This window comes from Podarcis vaucheri (genome assembly GCF_965113315.1).
Source record: "Podarcis vaucheri genome assembly, chromosome: 12".
NCBI classification, from domain to species: Eukaryota; Metazoa; Chordata; class Lepidosauria; order Squamata; family Lacertidae; genus Podarcis; species Podarcis vaucheri.
The window spans coordinates 19373443-19386565 of record NC_138750.1 but is presented as its reverse complement, the minus strand read 5'-3'; the positions used below and the strand labels follow the sequence as shown (position 1 = coordinate 19386565).

The following is a 13123-nucleotide window of genomic DNA, read 5'->3' as shown; positions in this document are numbered from 1 at the left end:
ATCCGGCCCAGGCAAGATAAACCTTGCTGACCCCTGGGTTAGAGTGTCAGACAGGACCTGGCAGATCAGGGTTCAAATCCCCACTCAGTCGTGAAGTGCACTGGGTAACCATGAGCCAGTTACATCCTCTTCACCTACCTCACAGGGTCACTGTAGGGAATAATTGAGGAGGGGGTGAACCATCTACTCCTTAGAGAAAAAGGTGGGATATAGATGCAATAAACAGGCTCTTCAGAAAGCTGGAAGGGCCAGTCAGATGGAGATGTCTGTAGCCAACCTAGCATCCAGAGATCTCCATGTGGTCTCAATTGGACCTGCACGAGTCACAAAACACGCCTGGAGAATTTCTTGCACTGCTGAGATGGTACGTGTGTGTGTGTGTGTGTGTGTGTGTGTGTGTGTGTGTGTGTGTGTGTATAAAGGTAAAGGGACCCCTGACCATTTGGTCCAGTCCTGGCCGACTCTGGGGTTGTGGCACTCATCTCGCTTTACTGGACGTACAGCTTCCGGGTCATGTGGCCAGCATGACTAAGCCGCTTCTGGTGAACCAGAGCAGCACACGGAAACGCCGTTTACCTTCCCGCTGGAGCAGTACCTATTTATCTACTTGCACTTGACGTGCTTTTGAACTGCTAGGTTGGCAGGAGCAGGGACCGAGAAACGGGAGCTCACCCCGTCGCGTGGATTCGAACCGCTGACCTTCTGATCGGCAAGTCCTAGGCTCTGTGGTTTAACCCACAGCGCCACCCGCGTCCCTTTGTGTGTATGTAGATCCCCCCAATTTTTAAAACATTTTCTTCAACTTCTTTTAAAAAACTGCTATTCTGTCATTAAAGCGGCCTACAGCGAACTTCCTCAAAACAAAGCATCAAGAGGGTTGGTTGAATTGTCCATCAGTAAATCAGAAAGCTATTTTCACATTCCATCCAGCAGAGGGAAGTAAGAAGAGACCCTGTGGCGTGGTAGCAAGCTTTTAACAATCCATGCAAGAGAAAATGGCAAAAGCCATTCCTCGCACCATCCCTGATGCTATTGATTCTGCCTGGAAACACCCTTTAAGAACTTTAAGTCAGGTTGAATGCATAATCCCTGAACCTATATATCAGCTTCAAATTTACCTCTTGGAAACACATGAAGTTCAAACAGCACAAGTTACGTTCAAACAATGGGTAACAGTCAATCAGCAGAAGGGATGGGCAAGTGATAACAGGATCAGGCATTCCTGTGTGTCACTCTCAACATTTAAGTTCAAATAAATCCAGGTGGTCAAGATGGTTTCTTCAACACTACAGGGCCAAGAGGGATAATTTTATTTAGGGATTCATTCATCTTTATTTACACCCACTTTGCAGTCTAATTCCCATGCTTTCCCTGAATGCCTGGACCACAATCCTTTAAAATAAAAAAACTGTGAATATTTCTGTCTAACAAATCTCTTGTTATATAAAGTTCAGTACTATTCTTTTGGCAAAACATCTCTCAACAACAGGATTTATCATGGTGTTGCATGGAGTACAGAAAAACCCTCTTCTACTAGTTTTAAAGCAGTAAGAAAGCAAAAAAACTCGAGGGAGGCCAACTAGTGAGTCACATGAATATCACAATTCGCCTGCTTGTTAAAAGTACCCTCTTTCCCCCCACCCCCTTCTACTCAAAGGGGCCATCTGAAGAGAAAATGGCGTCAATATGAGCAAGGGTTCAGCTTCCAGCTAAACCTACTATTAACCCTCTGAAACAGTTAATGCCAGAAGCAAAGCTAGGTCAAAGGCCAGAGAGCAGTCCTGTCATGCAGATCCAGATGCTACTTTCTGCAAGAATACAAGGCACAGTGTAGGAGTCATTCAGGCACACAAACTACAGAAGAAGAGAGGGGAAAGCAATCAAAACAATTAACAGATTTTTGTTTTATTTTAAGAAAGCCTCTAGTCCGCTAGCATATCAAGAAATGCTAGCTCAGTAACAATAGTTCTCCAACATTTTGTTCCATGCCAAACAGGTTCCTTTAAAAAAAAAAAGGCTTTGTATATAAAGAAAAATGTTTTTTAAAAGTCTTCAGTACAAAACTGGTTTTTCAAGTTAGCCTATGGAGACTGTGGCAGTCCTGAGCCAAGCTACTGGAAGTGTCTCAAGCAATAATTCACAGTTTCTTTCTTTCCTCTCATCACAGAAGGTGGTAATGTGTCGGAATACTGCAGGAGTGCCGGGTTGGGGGAGAAGAATTGCCCCAAATTGGCAATTTACAGATTTTGGCGTTTACCAAATTGGCTCAAACACAAGTTTTGGAGCAGTAACTGCTTTGAGCGCTGCTCTCTCACTCTGAACAAAGGCTACAATATACCACTCAACTGCTTGTTGGCGGGAGTTTCTTTGCAAAGGTTGCATTTGTGCCTTTCCAAGGGAAACAAAATCAAAATTGCACCAACCACCTTCTTCAAAAGGTCCCTAAGAGTGGTTGCAACGTTCTGCTTCTGGTGCAAAAGTGCATGGCAACATTTGCCAACAAGTGCCCCAAACAAATATACATTCATTTGTCTATAAAGTTTCCAAATTCTACAGCAAAGAAATATGAACTGAAAGAGCACACTCAGAGGCAAGTAATCACTCAAGCTGTGTGTACACACTTCAGTCTTGATCTTACACTAGCCGGTAGATGAAAATCTTTTTAGTGAGGGGAGAAAACAAATTAACTGATCCATTTCTCATTCCCTCATGGGCTTCCTCAGAATTCAACATACATTGTTTTAGCCTCCTCCACCACCTACAGCGATAAGGTAGTGGGTAAAAGATCAGCCTCCCCTCTTATTCCATGCAAATGCAACAGGAGCAAGATCAGCCCAAATCTTTCTTGCCTAAGGCTGGGGGGCCAATCCATTGGAAGAAACTCAAAACTCTACAACAGGGGTCAGCAAACCTTTTCAGCAGGGGGCCGGTCCACTGTCCCTAAGATCTTGTGGGGGGACGGACTATATTTTGAAGGGGGGGGAATGGACGAATTCCTATGCCCCACAAATAACCCAGAGATGCATTTTAAATAAAAGGACACATTCTACTCATGTAAAAACACACTGATTTCCGGACCGTCTGTGGGCCGGATTTAGAAGGAGATTGGGCCGGATCCGGCCCCCGGGCCTTAGTTTGCCTATCCACGCTCTACAATGATGAGCAGAGATTCATGAAGCTCGGAGCATGCAAGGATTTCAGATGCCAGCTATATTTAACATGATAACAATATGAAAACTTTGGTAGATTTTCAATCTGCAGGCAACGATTTAACAAAATATACCATAAAATCGAAAGGGTACCTTTAGCAACTACATTTCCCTGGGCTCTTAACAGCTGGGTTTTCATCTTTCATAGATACCAACAGGAGGAGGGGCTGAAACAGGTTTAATTGACCATTACTCAATGTGACCGGGGCCTATATTAATTATGTTTATGTGTGGAAATGCCAAGGCTTAATATGTCCTCAAGCATTATAAACACAAGTGCCTTTCCATTCAAAGTCCATGGACACTCTTTTGGGAAGAAAAATTGTGTGTGTGTGTGTGTTGTCAGGAAGGGGACCCTGGTAAGATGGGTACAAATTCATGAGGGTAAGTCAAGAGGAAGTAATATAATTCATATAAACAACAACCCCAAAACTTAAGGCAACATAACGGAGCGTGTTACTTCCGGGTTTCACTGCGAGCGCATGCGCAGACGGTCAAAATGACGTCGCGTGCATGCGCGGTAGCAGCGAAACGCGACCCGCACAAACGAGCAGTCGCATCTTATGTTCTATTCAGGATGTGAACGGGGCTCTGGAACGGATCCCGTTCGCATCCTGAGGTACCATGGCAAAGTGCAGGGCTTAGGGCTTAGTCTGTGTCAGTGTGGGCTCCACGACTTGCTGCTAGACCTGCAGAGTAAGCTGCGAGGACCATCCACCATCACCCAGTGGCAAGTGGCCAAATTAACATGGGAGAGGAAAGAAAGAGAAAGAGAAAGAGAAAGAGAAAGAGAAAGAGAAAGAGAAAGAGAAAGAGAAAGAGAAAGAAAGAGAAAGAGAAAGAGAAAGAATGAAAGGAAGGAAGGAAGGAAGGAAGGAAGGAAGGAAGGAAGGAAGGGGCAGGACGGCAGGGTTTTCACAACTGTAATCTAGCACGAAGTTTAGGCAATGGTTGTCCAACTTGCCGCCCCTTCCCCCGAAGTGACAATCTCATCCATTCCATATGCAGGGACAAAATGCCACCACACAATTCGGGGATCATGTTATGAGCCAAATCCTGGCATGGCAGTGGCAGACCAGAGTGTCAGGATTGCTTCACCACTGCTGAATACTTACAAAGCATGCATACGGTGTAGCCTTTTAAAAGCATAGAATGAATGGGTGGAACTGAACCAACCCCCAATCTCATACCTACCCACCCGCCTGAAATTTCATCACAATTACTGCCCTGCCCCAGGCTATTTTCTATCTAGCACAGTATCAAATGAAACCCTAAGAGGGGGTTGGGGGTTAGAGCGAGTGAGCTAGGGGGGAAACCATGGGGTAGTGTTGAAAGGCTTGGCTCCCCATCTTCTGGCAGCTTAGTTTGTTCTCCTCCCTAAAACAGGAATTTAAGGTAACAAGGACTCAACTGTGCTCCCCCAGATATAGTCTGGAACCAGAAGGCACCAATTTGTTGTGTCTCTTATGTTTCTCTGTTGTGAATTATGATGTTTGATATATATCATACCGTTGGAAAAAGTGGGGAACAAAACTCTCCAAGGTTTAAGGAGCATTTGTCAAAGAGGCAGCTGAACAGATTCTGGAGGCTCCATGAATCCAACGCTTTCATGTACCTAGCTTTTGGCTTCCTCCAGCTTCGGCTGGTCTTGGACTTGGACTTTGCCAGTGACCTCTAGATTACTTAAATCAGGCATGTCCAAAGTCTGTTTCGGGGGCCTAATCCGGCCCCCATGGCAGTATATGTCCTGGGGCATAACATTGTAAAAAAAGCTCAAGAACTTCAATCCTAAAAAAAGCTGAACAAGTTTTGGTTAAATCCTTAAAAAAGTTCAACAACTTCGGGGTAAACTTAAAAACTTTGGGGTAAAATTGTAAAAAAAAAGCTCAACAACTTTGGTCAGCCCTCACGCATGTTCACGTCATCAAATTTGGCCCTATTTGAAAAGGGTTTGGGCATCCCTGACTTAAATGCACTCTATGTGGGGCTGCCCTTGAAGAGCATTAGGAACTTACAACAATGCAATAAGCCAGAGAGACCCTGTGTCTTATTCAGGCCAGTTTTGTGTGGCATGCACCGGTTGCCAGTTCAGTTTCTGGGCTCAATTAAAAGTGTTGGTGTTAACCTTTAAAACTCTAAATGGCTTGGGACCTAAGGATCCCTTTCTTCTTAATAAGCCTCACTCTGTATTCCAGTAACCATTCAAGGACTTGCTCAAAATAGTGAGGCACACTTAGTGTAGGGCCTTTTCTGCAGTGACCCCGAACGCCTTACCAAGAGAGCTTCTTCCCTACTGTTTTCGACAGTTATTGTTAAGAGTCATGACTGTTCCAAAAGGCATCAGGCTGAATATTTCCTCATTTTGGTATGCTGTTATTTTACCTCTGCTGGCTCCTTTGCAACTGTCATTGTGGTCTTGGTTTTTACACTAACGTTTTTATTTATGATATGGTTCTCAACTGTGGATTGCTGTATATTGTGTTGCAATGGTTCTGAACTGTTAACAACCTTGACTTCTGAAGCACAGGTGGGATGTAAAATTTTTCAACAAACGAAGGTGGAATTCTATTTAAATATTATGTTGAGAATGAGAGAAAACTACAGCATAAAACACAGAGCAGCACAAGTTTGAAAGCCTTTTTCGTTTTGTTTCTGGAACTGAAGTATAGTTTTAAGATATTCCGAGATTATATAAGGCATATTCCAGAGGGGGACACAGCTATGCTTGTTGATGGTTATTAAGCTAAATCTAGCTCAGTTATTAAGCTTTATCAGTATTGCAAACCAGCCATAATGAAGTTCTTTTGGGAACATCTGAAAAAGCAACATGGCACTTTTACAGGCAACTGCAAGACACAGGGAAATTGGGAGGTGGACAGAGAATGGTTAGGGGTGCTTAATAGCAGTTAGCATTCAAGAGAGGCGCTGAATGCAAGTGAATTGATAAGTTCCTTTTAAAAGGGAAACATTTCCTGATCACACACACATTTTGAAAAATTTCAATGCATATACATGCGCGCACGCGCACACAAAATCCCCAACCCCAGACACACAACGGGAACCTTCCAAAAGTTTCAGAAGCTGGCGAAGAACATCACAGGGCTATTCATCTTTTATAGGCACAGTGGGCCAAAGCGTACCAGAGCAAGGTCATAAAGCTGATTGCTCTAGGAAAGGGCTTTACAGTGCACTGTAAAAAAATAAAAAATAAAACATTTTACAACACCAAGAATTCCTGGGTGTCATGCTTCCCCCCTGCCCGCTCCCCCTCCCCCCCTTTTTGGTCCATTTGTTTTCAAAGAGCACCGTGGAGGATGGGCAGGGATTCGGTTAAATGTCTCCTGGGATTCCATAGAAAACCAACCAACATCTGATGAATGGCTGCTAAAGTTAAACTCTGACCTGACCGGACAATTCCTACAACCAGCTCCCCTCCCCCCCCCAACCCCTCTCTGTTGGTCTGTTCTCCCATACGCCCCACCCACCGGCCTCCTCTCTCCCAAAAAGTTTCAAGTGCCAGGCAGAGTTAACAAAAGCAAAGGAATGCGGGGTTCTCCCTGCTGCAGCTTCCAGTGAAAGCAGTGATGCAAAAGGGGCTTAGGTTCTCTGGGGAGTCGCCGGCGACTTGGCTTGCAGCTTATGCTCATCACCCTTTGCCTAGTTATTCAGGTATGGATCCGGGAGAGAATGTGTTTGACCGGTGACCATTAATGCCAGCTGTGGGCTTGACCCTAAAATGGAGCATTTGGGGGGAAGATCTCGTAACTGTAAAGACGGAAGGGACACCCAGGGTCATTTAGTCTAACCCGCTGGAAAGGCGTGATGGATGGAGAGTGGAGAAGCTTAGTACACACACTCTGATTATTTGCTCATCATCATGCAGCTCAGTGCCCTGCTCTGCTCCAACATCTGAGGGGGCGCGGGGGGTGCTGTGGTCTAAACCACCAAGCTTCTTGGGCTTGCCGATCAGAAGGTGGGCGGTTCGAATCCTCGCAACGGAGTGAGCTCCCATTGCTCTGTCCCAGCTCCTGCCAGCCTAACAGTTCGAAAGCATGCCAGTGCAAGTAGATAAACAGGTAGCTCTGTGGTGGGAAGGTAAACAGCATTTCCGTGAGCTCTGGCTTCCGTCATGGTGTTCCACTGCACCAGAAGTGGTTTAGTTATGTTGGCCACATCACCTGGAAAGCTGTCTGCGGACAAATGCCAGCTCCCTCGGTCTGTAAAGTGAGATGAGCGCTGCATCCCAAAGTTGAATTCAACTGGAATTAACCGTCCAGGCATCCTTTACCTTACCAACATTTGCAAACCTGAGAAACTTTGGTTGCCAACACACAACACAGAGTGGAACCTATTCTACGGGCTACAATAAACCGCTTCTTTCAAATCTAATTTCAGCAGTGGGAAGGGACCCTGTTGATGCCGCTGAATACTTTTTTGCAGACACCACATTAGAAAGCTCATTTTGGGGATTTAAGGGGGAAAGAATTTAGTCTTATAAAACTCAATACTCTTACCTTGCCTACAATACTGATATCCAGGTAATCATAAACCTGCCTGAGATTTACGAGTAAAGGGTGGTATACAAATTTAATCAATCAATTAATTAATTATATTTCTCCACCAACACATGATCCCTCCCAAGGAGCTTCTATTACTGAAATGGAAGACGACACATTGGCAAAAAAATTAAAACACACCAGAATTGTGGTTAGTTTTTGTGAGCATAAAATGGTTTCATAAGCTATTTTTTGACGTACAAGAGTATTAGCTTTCTTAGGGAACTGTATTCCTTGTTTATTCTTTTTCCGCTATGCAGCAGTGATCTTTCCTACACTTGAGTTGAGCGTGGAGGCTTCTCCTCCCTGGCGACAAGACTTCTCAGAGTGCTCACATTCTGGCTAATTTCGAACGCTGCTTCGAATGATGGGTTTGAGGTATAACCAATGAGGCTGGATTGCTCATATGTGGGGGGGAGGGGAGCGCAGCCTTTTAGAAACTGGAAAATTAAGTAACTAAGGTGCTAATTATAAAGAGAATTTCCAGCCTTTCCCTACCTGACAGAATACCTCAATGCGGGGCTCACGTTATATATGCCAAGGGGCAAGAAGAATGTGAGCTGAGATAGCTTAGTTGGTAGAGCACGAGACTCTTAATCTCAGGATTGTGGGTTCGAGCCTAATGTTGGGCAAAAGATCCCTGAATTGCAGGGGGTTGGACTAGATGACCCTTGTGTTCCCTTCTAACTCTACAATTCTATGTAGGCATACCTTAAAAAAATAAGTAGCTGTTTTACTACAAAGGAATTTCAGAAATAGACTGGAAAGAGAAGCTGCTGAATTGCAACTCATTACCAAGCTTAAAACCATGGAGAGACCTGGTCTGAACAAAGACATTGGATTCTTATCTCATTATACATGACTAAGCCATTTTTCACCTTCTCACCCCTTGCCTTTTCCTGTAAGACCTATTGCAGTCGTTAAGAGTCGTCAACAGGCTCATCTCAGCTATCTGCCAATCTCCCATTCCCACCACCCTTCTGAGTAATACCCCTCCCCACCTTCTCACTATATAGAAGGATCTGGCAACTTCTGTTTCAGTGTATCTGAAGAAGTGTGCATGCACACGAAAGCTCATACCAAGAACTAACTTAGTTGGTCTTTAAGGTGCCACTGGAAGAAATTTTTTTATCTTAAAAAAATTAAAAGCTTGGCCAGGGCAGATCTTCATGTATCTAATGTACATTCATGTCCCAGTATCAAAAGCTCATTGTACAAAAATTCACTTATCCAAACCTGAGGAATTAGTACCCAAACCTTGCTATGCACACCACAGGTTCAAATATCCAAACAGCCAGGCCTGCATGTAGTGCTGTAAACAAAGGCCTAAAACGAGCCTTTGCGTTTTGCTGGCCCACAGCAGCTGTTTCACCAGAAACCATGGTGGAAGGAAGGGGGAGAGATCAGACCAATATAATCAAGCTGGTTTACTTTTGACCATACATCACTGGTAGGCCTCACTTCAACAGTTAATGTTAAATTATATTCAGACAGAAAACTGCCTCTGCCCTAATGAATGGTTTCAGGGTTAAGCTCCCATGCTCCCAGGACTGCCATGTTTCTCAGATAGTCACTCAGGTAATGGTCATGGCGGAAATACAGTCCTTGTTGGCAGGCAATTGATTCTTAAGGCTCGCATTTTGAAACTGGCCAAGGACTGAAAATCTGGCAACATGGGGTCTACCCAGTGACTCATTTCTCACACCACCTAAGGCTCAGGCAAAAGACTCTTCCAATATCTTGTCCTTCTCAAGAAGAACCATAAACGAAAGGCCTCGGGCAGAATTCTCTCCTTAGACATCTGGACGACCAATTCCTAGGAACAGAGCTAAGGCGCATAGTATGGGAAGAACTCGCTGAAAAGCTCTGCTTCCAATTCACACCTTTTGCATGTCAGCTCACATTGGAAAAAGCTGTTCAGATGTGCTATAAAACATGCAGATTTTTGGCACGTGTGTTTTCCTGCATGCATGCGAGTGCTCATCTTCTATGCTGCGCACTCTATAGAGACAGACAAGTGTACTTTTGATGCTTCCATTGGCTCCAGCAGAGTCATCAGTCTTAAGTTTAATTCTGTCTTGCAGTCAAGACAAGTCAATTATTAACAAAACACAACTACCTGCGCTTGAAAATTGTCCTCTCTAGAGTGGACGCCACACATTATTAGCATAAGCATGCATTCATAGAAGTGTACTTTCAGTATTTTCTAGCAAGGATCTTGCTCTGGATATATATAACTTGACTTCATTCAGCAGAAGATAAGCCATCTAATAATTAATTAGCAAGGGAGAAGCGATACACACATTTCTTCTCAAAATAACTGCTACATGTCTGTCCAGCACAACATACACTGCTATAGCAGCAGAATAATTAAAGAGATTAACGTTAAAGCGAGTGTGTGTTAACGGACCAAACATCTTATGCATGAACAATGTGGTAGATCAGGTAACCGCTGTTTGAATTCTGTGCTACACTAGCAGACAAAAAACTAGGTTAAGCACCTTCTGTTACAGGGGGTCAGAAGAACTTGCAGGCGACTTAAGATACACGGCTTTATAAAAACTTTATTTTTCCTAATTTGCAATTTGGGACCATTTTACAGTGGGCACACTATTATATACTCTTTAGAGCAAATAATTCAAAACTAGCAAAAGGCAGATTTGCTTTTATTTGTGCATTCTTTTGTCTGGGCACACAATTTGTTTTCCGTCTAGCAAATTATTATCACAACACTCAGGTTGTGTGTACAATTAGAAATATGCAAAATGAGGATTCAATTATTTTATTAACAGAATTCAGCAGGGAAGAATATTTCACTGTTTCGGTAACCATGATGAGTATTTCCCTCCAACATGCAAAACCATTTTAAGTATGGCATGCTTTTTAGTTCTATTGTCCACAGCTTTGGGAGTACAATAGACTTTGACTCAAGTTATTTTTCTTTCCTTATGGAAAAAAGCTTAACATGGCTTAGAGCCCTGTCTCCACCTATATTTTTAAGATACACTTTCCCTCCCCTACCCACCTCACTGGGTGGCAGCACCTTTGTGATCCTAAATCATTCAAAGACTCACTCTGCGAAAACCAACTCCAAATATTCTCCCACTTTTGTTTCATCGACCCTTTAGAACTGTCTTGGTGTAATAACTGAGGCTAACAGACTTGAGAGTCATGTGTACTCTCTTTCCAGTTCCTGTGCAAATCATCCTCTCCCCGCAACCGCTAGTTTGTATTAATCATGATGCACATTTCAGTCAATACACCAAATCTAGCTTGTGGCGAATGTCAACAAGGGAAGGAAGAAGGATGGATTTGTATAGAAGAAAGAAGGGAGAATTTGAACCATGGGCCTTTCCCACAGCTTTAGAAGGCAGATTCCACAGTCCTTCTTCCTCCTTAGTTCCAAACAAATACGCTTTGCTTGATTTGCAAAACCTAGAGGATCTAGTAATGTGAAAGGTTTTCCATTTTAGAAATGGCTCCGATATGGAAGTCACAGACAACACCGAAAAATTATGATATTAAATTATAATGAAGTAGAAGGGAAGTTAATTCTCAGTAAGTGTGTTCTCACCACAAGATACACTTTCTTCACTCTACTTATTCTCTTATCACCGCTTTTCACACATCGGTGTTAGAAATTCAGATACTATATAAAAGATAGGCACCAAATGGCTCCTTAAACAAAGGTTACAGTCACCAAAACAGAAAGTCTATTTGCCATTTTGGGGCAAGACGGCTCTAACGTCTTATTTTTCAAGTGATGCACTGACCGTGATGGATTATCTGGCTAGTTCAGATGACAACCTTGAGCTAGGTTAAGAACTTTTGAGAACTGGCCTATTCCTACCTGTTTCTTAATGGTGACATGGACCATTTATAACGGTAAGAATATGTTTCACAACTGTGAGCAGGGCAGTGGGATGGGGTAAGTGAAGACACGCTACAACTATTAGCTATAACGTTCACTGCTCCTACTCAAGCTGCAAAGAAAAAGTAATTTGGTTGCTGAGATTCATTCTGGTCGTGCAGATAAAATATAACTCATAGAATTCTACAGAACGTGGTATTAGTGTGTAGAAAACCAGGGTGTGAAATTAGCAGGGCGCCAGGCACATTTTGTGCCTAAAGATTCTGCATTTGTGAGCACCTCAAAAAGGTTTGGACACCATTTTTTTGCGCCTGGCTGACACTCAAGGATTACTGAAATCTATGTGCTTTGAAGCCTCAAAAGTGTATGTTAAGGATAAACAATATGTTAAAGGCTTATACAATAAAGAGTATAATGTTTTGAAAACTGAAGCATGGAACCAATATTTTCATTGCAAACACCAAACTACAGTGGTAACTCGGGTTAAGAACTTAATTCGTTCTGGAGGTCCGTTCTTAACCTGAAACTGTTCTTAACCTGAAATACCACTTTAGCTAATGGGGCCTCCCACTGCCGCGCAATTTCAGTTCTCATCCTGAAGCAAAGTTCTTAACCCGAGGTACTATTTCTGGGTTAGCAGAGTCTGTAACTTGAAGTGTCTGTAACCCGAGGTACCACTGTAAACACATATTAACCATTTCTGCTAAAAATGTGATATTAACAATATGTCACTTGTGTGAATTGCATATTATTTCATGCTTATCAAAATAATAAAAAAGTGTTGCTGACCCCCCCCCGGTGTTGAGCAGACATTCTGTTTTGGCGCCCACAACTCAGGTCCCAGAAGCCATTTGCCTCCTAGCTTTTCTATCCCAGTTTCTAACACTGGCTGAAAACAGATCCAGTGAGTCCCAGGCTTGCGCCTCCAGATGATGGAGATGTCTGGCACCATCCTGCTGCCCAGGCATCTTCACTGGATCACAAGAGGCCGATAGTCAGGTGCAAAATGCCCCTGGCTAATTTCGAACACCGTTCACACATTCATCTCAACATTTCTAGTAATTTTCCCTTCAGACAAACAAACCAAATCCAGAATCACCTTAGTGGTGAGGTAGTATCTTTTAACGGGATACGACCGCATGCTGACTAACATCCAACCACTAAGGTCTTCACGGTTTAAAATATCATGGCAATAATGTAACCAACTGCTGCAACTAACTAGTGCTAATGCAAACTAATGCAAGTAAGGGAACTGTGAATTAAATACAGCCTTCTTTTAATAAAGTTACTAAGTCTTTTCTCCTGGTCTCATCACACTGTGGAGAATTGCAGAAGAGTTCTATGCCTCCAGTAAGGTCTTCTCATAAGATACAAACTTATCTTGGAGGGGAGTTTTAGAAGTGCTTTGCCATGCAGCAGAAGGGGTTGTTAACTAGATACAAAAAATTATGCCACAAGATATATATACCACTTGACTGTAATAAACA

At 43.2% G+C, this 13123-nt stretch overlaps 1 protein-coding gene across 1 annotated transcript in view; it reads right to left on the bottom strand.

Annotated features, from left to right (window-relative positions):
• The window catches only part of TRIM71 (tripartite motif containing 71), a 58480-nt gene that overhangs the window by 18181 nt on the left and 27176 nt on the right, over positions 1 to 13123 (bottom strand). The gene's annotated exons all lie outside the window — the stretch shown is intronic.